Here is a 9529-nt window from a genome sequence, read left to right as displayed (position 1 = left end):
TCTTTTTCGGTGTAATCAGGGATGGTCAAATAGTATCGGCTACTGCCTGCTGGTACTGAAACGGGGACTGTCGGTACCATTTGTACCAACTAGTCTGTCAACCATACTAGTACGGTTCTTTTACCAGTTTTGCCTATGGTACCGTACTGGTACTAAACCAAACATTTTCCGTTCTGGTAGAGTTGATTGGTGAAAACTAATCTTATTTAAGAATCTGAACTTGTGGACTACGAAGTTGTTAGGGTAAAGGTTGGTTTATTGTTTATTTGTTTAGTTTATATTTTGGTATGTCTACTTTTAGATATTAAGACGTGTATGCAATGTTTTAAAAACCGGTATTTTACTCACACCGGATTTGGTTAAAAAACAATGCAACCGGGTGTACTTAGAAGTTCAATCGGTTTGAATAATTTACCCTATAATTTTATATAAACGCAACTTTCAACTTAAAAAATAGCCAAAAGTACATGATTCAATAATTAAAGTAATTTAAAAGCTAATTAATAATACACAATAATACAAAATTACTTGATTTTCAAACAAGGTTTTTTTAAAAATAAAAGCGTGCAATAGGTTTATCGTTTACTGTTAGTTTTATCTGCTAGGTTAAAAGTCATTTTTTAAAAATACGGGTTGCAAAAAAGTATCAAAAATCTATTGCGGCTAAAACCAGCGGTTCAATGCTCTAGCAAACCGCTTAAAAAGACTCTAAATACCGGCTACCAGTTCAAAACCCGGTATAACTGGTTTAACCGACCGGCATGAACCAGTTTTTAAAACAGTCCAAAACCCGATAAAAACGTCACAAAACCAGTCAAAACCTAACCATATCCTGCCTGGTTATAGTTTTTTTTAAAAAATAATCCTGGTTTTGGCCCAAGGCACAACATTGTTTAAAAAGTTTATGTAAGTCAAAAAGTTGCGCACAATCAATCCGCCTACAAGAATTTTTTTTACCACACACCGACAAAAAACCTTAACAGACGTTACTGTTTTCCGCCAACTATTTGCATATTCAGGTATCTCAGTCAAAACTATCTTATCTTCTTATTTTTATATTTAATTTTAAACTAGACGTGTAGTTGTTGGTAAAACTCGCATGGGTTGGTTGCGGGCTACGCGATTTTGGTTGGGACTAACATATTAAAAGAAAATTTTAACGGTAAAACCCACACAAAGTAAATTTGGTCGGTATCGGGTTAGGGCACTGTAACTGAACAACAAAATAAACTCGACAACGGTAAAGTACAACAAACTAACGTATTTAAAAAAATTGTTACGACATTAAATCGTGAACAAAAGTTACTAATCCTAAAAAACTAATATACTTCATAAAAAATATGTTCTTAAGACAAAAAATAAGATGGAATTTGTTCGGGATCGTCATTAAATCGTTAACCGAGACAAATTTTTTCGGTATCGCCATTAAATCACACAATCAAACTCGAATGTTTCTTTTGTGGCGCCGACTTCTCATATTAATATATCAATTAATAAGCAGATAAGCAAATAAGTATGTCTGGGTATCAGAGAAGCTGTATATAGACACCGTTACATCATCAGTAAAACTAGCAAATATATAAAAATGTCCTTTTTGGTTATTTTATCCACTTTTTGTGTTTTTCCAACCACATCTAAACATTTTTAAAAAAAGAAAAAACAAAGCCATAACTATATAAGCACTTTTGGAGTTAAATAAGCTTAGCCAGACGCCCTCTAAGTATAATTGTTCGTTAATACTGCGCTTTGTTTTTATTTAATCTAAGAATTTGCGTGTTATTATTATTATTCAGCTTAAAGTTTACTGAGATGGCATCAAGAATTTGGAGGAATGAGGTTTGTTTAGCTTTTAATGATAATATTATGCACAAGCCATGAGATATTAATATTAACATGTTAATGTGATTATATCATATGTTTTAATTTGCTGTGACACTGAACCTGAAGTCTATGATCATGAGCCAGATGATGTTCCAAATGCGCGTGCTAGAAACAAGTATATCGACGACACTGGTGATAACGAAAACGGTTTGAAGAAGAAGAAGATGAGTAGACCTAAAAAGAAACTAAACAAGTGTGTTGTCAAGTCTGCAAAAGACGAGTGGTTTGACGAGTGGTTGACGAATATTGATCAGATGAAGAATGCTATGAAGATCAATGATTGGGTCAGTTTGCAGGAAATGGATCCGAGTCAAGTAACTTGGGATGCAGATAATAAAAAGTTCAAGGCGGTTTTATCTGCTCGTGGTAGAAAGGGGACTGGAAAGCTTGAGTTGGTCGAACAGCTTACGTTCTTAACGAAGTTGGCTAAAACACCGGCTCAAAAGCTTGAGATCTTGTTGGCCGTGGTGTCTGCACAGTTTGATGCCTATAAACGTGTGGAAGAAGTGCGTGCAGAATGTTCTTATCATACTCGATATGCTCGAGCAGTATTCAAACATTCTGGTTGATACAGATTACAATGATACGGTTGATACCATACGTGTGAGCGAAAACATTGCAGCGTTTCTTGAAAAGATAGATGCTGAGTTTTATAAAAGTTTGCAGTGTATCGATCCGCATACACGTGAGTATGTAGAGCGGCTTCAAGACGAGCCTTTGTTGTTCGTTATTGTTCAAAACGTTCAGTCGTATTTACAACATCACAAGGCTGCAGCAAAGGCAGCGTTAAAGCTCGTTGAACTCGTGTATTACAAACCACAAGAAGTGTATAGTGCTATGAAAGACTCGGTTGACCAATCAGAAGTTGAAGAAATCGTGCCTCGGAGGCCTGGTTTTCCAACAAGCAGCAGAGAACTGATGAATCTGCTGGTTAATATTATTTACAAGCATGGTGATGAACGGACCAAGGCCCGTGCAATGTTATGTGATATCTACCATCATGCTATTTCGGATAAGTTTGTGACGGCTCGTGATTTGTTGCTTATGAGCCACTTGCAGGATAATGTTCATCATATGAATGTTTCAACTCAGATATTGTTTAATCGGTCAATGGTTCAGCTCGGTTTGTGTGCTTTTCGGGCTGGGAATATCGTTGACGCGCATAGTTGTCTTTTTGAGTTGCATTCGAGTGGCAGGGTTAGAGAGCTTCTTGTACAAGGTGTTTCTCAAAGCCGGTTTCATGACAAGACTCCAGAACAGGTATTGTTTCGGTTGTATATCGTTATATATTTACAGTTATAGTCAAGGTTGCAAAAATCGCTATGCGGCCGACTGGGAGTTGGGTGTACTCGGGGAGTACTCGTAGAGTACTGGGACGTGGTAAATATAAAGAAAATTAGTTTTTGGATAATATATATATGTCAATTATGATAATTTTACTAATATTTATAAAAAAATAAATTATATTAATATAAATAAGAGAAATACATGTTTAAAAAACAAATTATTCTAAAAATTGCTAATCATTAATTAAAAAAATGATATTTGTTCTTTGATATTATAAAAATACGAGATATGTTTTATTTTTGTAAGTCAAAATTGGCCCAAGTTCACCGAATAGATGTGATTCTGGCTGAGGTTGTCCACCTTTGATCAATTCTTAGTAACTAGGTGGAGTTAAAAGAATCTCGACTCGATAACATCCTTGTAGCGAGTACTCGGCCTTGTAAACCTACTTTAACAGGTTATAGTTATTTATTATTTTTTGACAAGTTTTAAATTCTGAGTTAATCGATTTTTGCAGGAACGACAAATGCAGATGCCGTATCACATGCATATTAACCTCGAGCTTTTAGAATCTGTACATTTAATATGTGCTATGCTTTTAGAAGTTGCCAACATGGCAGCAGGGCGAAAAGTCATAAGCAAGACGCTAAGACGCTTACTTGAAACAAGTAACCGACAGACATTCACCTGCCCTTCTGAAACCGTGCGTGACCACATCATTGCAGCCACCCGAGCCCTTATGAAAGGCGATTACAAGACCTCGTTTGACATTATCAGCATACTAGATATCTGGAAGCTTGTTAAGAACCGTGAAACGGTTTACAAATGGTGAAAAACAAGATGAAGGAAGAAGCGTTAAGAACGTATATGTTTACTTATTCGTCATCGTACGATACGTTAAAGTTGGAACATCTTGCGAGTATGTTTGACCTTTCGGAAAGTCAAACTCATTGTGTTATTAGCAAGATGATGGTTAATGATGAGCTTCATGCTACGTGGGACCAACCGACAAGGTGCATTGTGTTCAATGAAGTTGAGCATAGTCAGGTACAGGCTCTGGCGTTTGAGTTAACCGAAAAGCTACTCGTTCCTGCTGAGAGTAACGAGCGGGCCATTGAGGCAAAGTTTGGTGGTGGGCTGGAGTCACTGCCAGCAAGGCAGTGTGAGGGTCAAGACTATGCATCGGTTGCAGGCGGGCGGATCAATTTAGAGGCGGTCAATTGGATGGTGAGTTTGAAACGGGGGACTCGTGTTTAGTGGAATATGTTCGGGTCAAAACGGGTTATAATTAACGTCTCGGTTTTTATTTTTGCATTTTAAACTCGTTGGACTATTAATCTATTATAGACACTATTTTGATATTTCTATTAACTAATGATAAAGAAATATATAAAAAATGTCTACGTGTATAAATCGGGTATGCGTATTTTGGGTAATTAAGTCGTGTATAATCTAATACTCGGTTTGATACCTAAAAAATCCGTTCAAGGTGTTTTGTGTTATAGGTATTTTTGTCGGTTGTCACCCCCACAAGTATGCCTTACCGATATATAGTTATGGACTCAAATGGTGCGTGTGAGGGGTTATTTGTCGAGCTGAAAATACCGAAGACTAATAAAAAGATAAAAGTAATCTATATATCTATCTATTCTAATAAAGTAAAATAATTGTAGACACATGCCATTTTATGGTTAATTATCACAATTTTGTTCCCTCCAAAACTAACATATGTCATAGATTAATAATTATATACTTTCCTTTTACATTCCATTTACATTATAAGTTTGGATTTTAGAGTTTGAAGAAACACCGATCCGTTCCCCTTACGGGTCCTGGATCCAATGAGTCCACAGGGATGGGTCAAATATAACTAACCAACGATATGAGCACAACCTCTAGAAGTCTAGTGACAGAAACCTACAAAACCAACACCATGAGCTCGTTACGGGAAGGACAAGAGGAGTCTTCCCGTAACCACCCTCCGGCGTGAGAATAAGTCAGTTCTAATGTAGAGAAAGTACTTAAGTATTTTAAGTAGACCGTGGAGAGTGTATAAATTACCTCATGGAGATTGTGAAGTATTTATAGCTGAAGAGTGGGGGAATGTGATTGGCCCAGCCGTCCCTTCTAGAAGATGCTCTCGTAACCGTCTAGATAGTTGCCCTCAAATATACCGTACGATTTTAAAATATATGATGTTAAAACCTTTACCTTTCTCATAAAAGTTTAAAGTAACAATCACGGGAACTCATTACCTGCTTAGCTTCAATTTCATTTAACCGTCAAAAACGCTTAGAAGGTAATTAATTGGTATCTTTTAATAGGAGCAATATGATATGTAATGATGCTGATGATATATGTGATTTTAAAACTTTTTCTTGTTTTTTTTATAAATTGCCGACGAATCCTTCAAATGGTGACTAAATTTACAATATTAGGATACACTCGCCTTTGATACGGGGAAAACCCTCACCCAAGGCAACGCCCGTGAACACTCGCCTGAAGGCACGACAATGCGGTGAAGTAAAACCGTTCAGTTCAAAGATCGAACTGCTGAACGACATACTCGTCTAATCTACCATTATCACCCAGTGCCGCCCAAACTAGCTGCTGTGAGCAGAAATCGAAATTGGGTCATATGTAACACAAAGTCTCTTCTCACTTCACCACTAGCTCATTGCAAAAACTTTCCGTGTATAATGTCAAATTTATTTAATAACAAATAATATTAAATTTTAACTCATGATATATTATTATTACTAGGTTATTGACCCGTGTACGACACGGGTGGACGTACACGGGTGGAAATATAGAAATCGTCAGCTAAAGACATATTTAAGGTAATAAAAGTTTGTTTCATATGTTTATGTGGAGAATTATTTGATATAAATGCAATTCATATTCCTATGTAAACAAAGTATTTAAAAACATAAACTTGCTAAAAAATAAGATTAATATTCAAAATAAATCAAGGATATTATATAAAAGCATAAATAACTAAATTATATTTTATTGTAAAAGAATTTTTAATTCAACTTTTGTTTTAGTTAATTCAATGACATTTTAGTTAAGATATTTTAAATCGAAACAATAAAGTTGTATTTTACTAATTTTTCTAAATAATTTAGACATAATTGCAATATTTAAAATTAAATTGGTTAATTAGAAAACTTTCAAAATTTATGGAAAGATTTTGACTTTTGAAACATTAAAATGAGGGGTTTATTTTATACATTAATTTTGACATTTAGGGATAATTAAAAAATGATCAACTATGAAAAAGGAAATTTTTATGAGATTAAAAGTATGGAAACTTTAAAGGTTTGTTACAAGATTGATCAAATTCTGTATTTAAAATTAGTTTAAATTTATTATGAATATTAAGAATAAATTAAGGGTATTATATAAAAACAAAAATAAATATAAGTCGGTAATAAACTGGAAAATAAGTTATGTAAAAAGGAAAAAAAATAGAAAACATAAAATTAACACGCATGTTAATAATTGATAGAAGTTTCAAGATAAGATTCACACATATTAAAAACTCAAAATAAAGATTAATCATATATAAATGATTTAATTTACATGAAATGTGTAACTTACATAAATACACAAATAATCGTAATTTAATGAATGTGACTTGGCCACTCTCACGTTTCACCGTTCAATGAATGTGACTTTATTATATTGGCAATACTTATTCACACACCCTTTTTGGATATTCATACACCCTTTTAACACACATTTTATCCTCTATATACACCCTATAAATGGTGTATGAATAACACATCCCATTATATTTGTTTTCTTTTGATTTTAAATTTCAGTTATATCTTTTATAGAATATGTAATTTACACATTTAACTTTTCAGTATTATGATATTTCTGTAATAACTTCTGCTCGTTAATTCTTTTTTGACAAAAAGACTAATACATGATTGCGTTTAATTTTTTTTCTTAACGTTGCCATATTAAAACTTTGTTAAAAATGAATTAGTATAAAACAATATACTTTTTGTATCGTAAGCCATAGGAAGAAACACGTCGTACCAATATCTTAACAAATTAAACTTATACTGACCTTGCAACATTGCCACAAGCAGGGCCGGCCCGATAATATACTAAATCAAAGCTAGGGATTTGGGCCTCCAAAAATTTTGGTCTCAATTTCTTTAAAAAATTTTATACCGTATATATAATTTTTATTAAGTTTAATTGTGATTAATAATAATCCAACTCTAGTTTAGTGGTAATTCTTTTTTTTTGAACATTCAAGCTTTCCTCCTACTATTTACATTATACCGCCAATTTCCTCTCCTTTTTTTTTAATCCCTGAACCAGGGATCGAATCCCCATCTCCTCTTATTATTTTAGCTATTTACAATTTTAGCTTTTTAAATCTTAGAACAAGAATTATTTCACTAGTGATTAATTCAATAACGTGTTTCCAATTGTAGAAAAAAATGCCAAGTTTAGAATATTAAAATTCAACATTTATTAGTGAGGACACTCAGTATTTTTCAAAATTTGAATAATATATGAACGTTATACTTGTAAATGGTCATGTTTAAGTTGTTCATGTGTTTTCAACTATGTTTTTTAATATCTTCAATCAAGTTATTTTCATGTCGTGTCCCAACACATTTACATTTTGGTTGTTTTTTTTAAGAAAAGAAATCAAATATTGTCAAGCTTATGTTATAACGATAAGCTAAATAGAAAAAAAATTTGAAAAATATGAATCCGGATATTTTATTAAAGGCCTCGCTTTTTTGTTTGCTTAGGGCTACCAAAATGGTTGAGCCGGTCCTGGTCACAAACAACAATGTTATCGGAACCGATGAAGTCAGAAAAACCAATGTTTTTAGAAAGAAATCAAACATTGAACCGATCCATTATTGAACATGATTTAAGAACAATAATTATTAATTAATTTATTTAATATTTTGAAGTATATAGATAATTAACGTAACAATATATGGTCTAGTTTAATTATCAATTTTTTTAGTAATAATTTAAGTAATAGTTGTTAGTACTTTTTACTTTTTAATTTTAACACCATTAAACTTTTATGTGAATAAGTTATATAACAATGAGTTTGGTTGAATATTTATTATTTTTGTTATTTGAATGTTTATTCCTTTGGGTCCACGAGTATGAACAGTATAAATTATATCTACTAGAGTGAAAACTTTCTTGTAATTTTATATTAAAATTATTAGTTTGATCCTTCCGTGTTACGGGGTTTATTCAAGTTTTTGTTTTAATCGTTTTGCTATTTTATGATAATTTATTTTATTTTTTAACGTAGTTCAGTTTTAATTTAATACACATATATTAGTTATTATATTTTAGCGTTTGAGTTTTTTCAATTAAGATGTGTAGGTTTTTTAGATTTTTAACGAACAAACATAAACGGACACGAGCTGTTGATTTTTTTTAAATGAACAAACATGAACACAAATATTTGTCTAATAAAAAATGGGATGTTAATGCAGTTGACAATGGTGGGTAGTATCGGATGTTAACCGACGATAAAGATGATAGACCAGCAACAGAGAACATGTAAAGGAGATAAATTAAATTAAGTTTTAATGAGATCTTATAACCATTTGAGGACTATTAGGGTAAGACGCATAACCCGTGTAAATTATTCTTTGATGGTTAAGGGGTCATTTCACAAATAAATGAGATGTTATAACCCGTTTAGGAGTTATCCGCGTTTGGTTAGACCCATGACCCGCAAAAATTATTGTTTGATTATGAAAGGGTTTCATAAATATATGAGATGTTATAACCCATTTAAAGACTATCTGGGTTTTGTAAGACTCATATCCGTGAAATCGGGTCAAATTGATTTAATGGTAGACAATTACATAGATAGTTAGACACTAAAGATATTATATGATATTTAACTATTAAATTATTCTATATAAATTACTTGTAATTAATAATGCATACTTTTCTCATAAAAGTGAATTTTATATAAAATATCTACTTTTATTTTTGAAAAGCTATCTGGAAATATCTATACAAATCAGGTTCTTTTAGAACGATGACGTTTTTTACGTTAGACCACCTTACTCCTAAATTTTGAAGAGCCCTATTACGTTGCCCTACTCCGACATGTCTTAATAAGGCTTACGTTGGCTTCAGGTTTGGTTTGGGCGTTTCACTTGGAAATCATACCGCCGGCTGTCACTTGACAATCGTGCCACCAAAAGAGCATACCTTTCTAGTATAACATATGGTGGGGCGAAAACCTAGGTGGGTTCGGGATCTTAGAAAGAGTTAAGTGTCATTTTAGCACCTGTGGTTTGGCCAACTATGCAACTTTAGTACTTATGCTTTATTTTGTGCA

The 9529-nt window shown here is 32.9% G+C and overlaps 1 pseudogene; it reads left to right on the top strand.

The window, feature by feature from the left end:
* The first annotated feature begins 1515 nt into the window (after positions 1-1515).
* LOC143562099 (eukaryotic translation initiation factor 3 subunit C pseudogene) lies at positions 1516-4425 on the top strand (annotated as a pseudogene).
* The last annotated feature ends 5104 nt before the right edge of the window (positions 4426-9529 follow it).

The sequence above is a fragment of the Bidens hawaiensis genome, unplaced genomic scaffold (genome assembly GCF_021521415.1).
Source record: "Bidens hawaiensis isolate Kalapana, Puna unplaced genomic scaffold, B.hawaiensis_p1.1 tig00020909_1, whole genome shotgun sequence".
Taxonomy (NCBI): Eukaryota; Viridiplantae; Streptophyta; class Magnoliopsida; order Asterales; family Asteraceae; genus Bidens; species Bidens hawaiensis.
The sequence above is the reverse complement of the archived record's forward strand: the minus strand, read 5'-3'. Positions and strand labels throughout refer to the sequence as shown.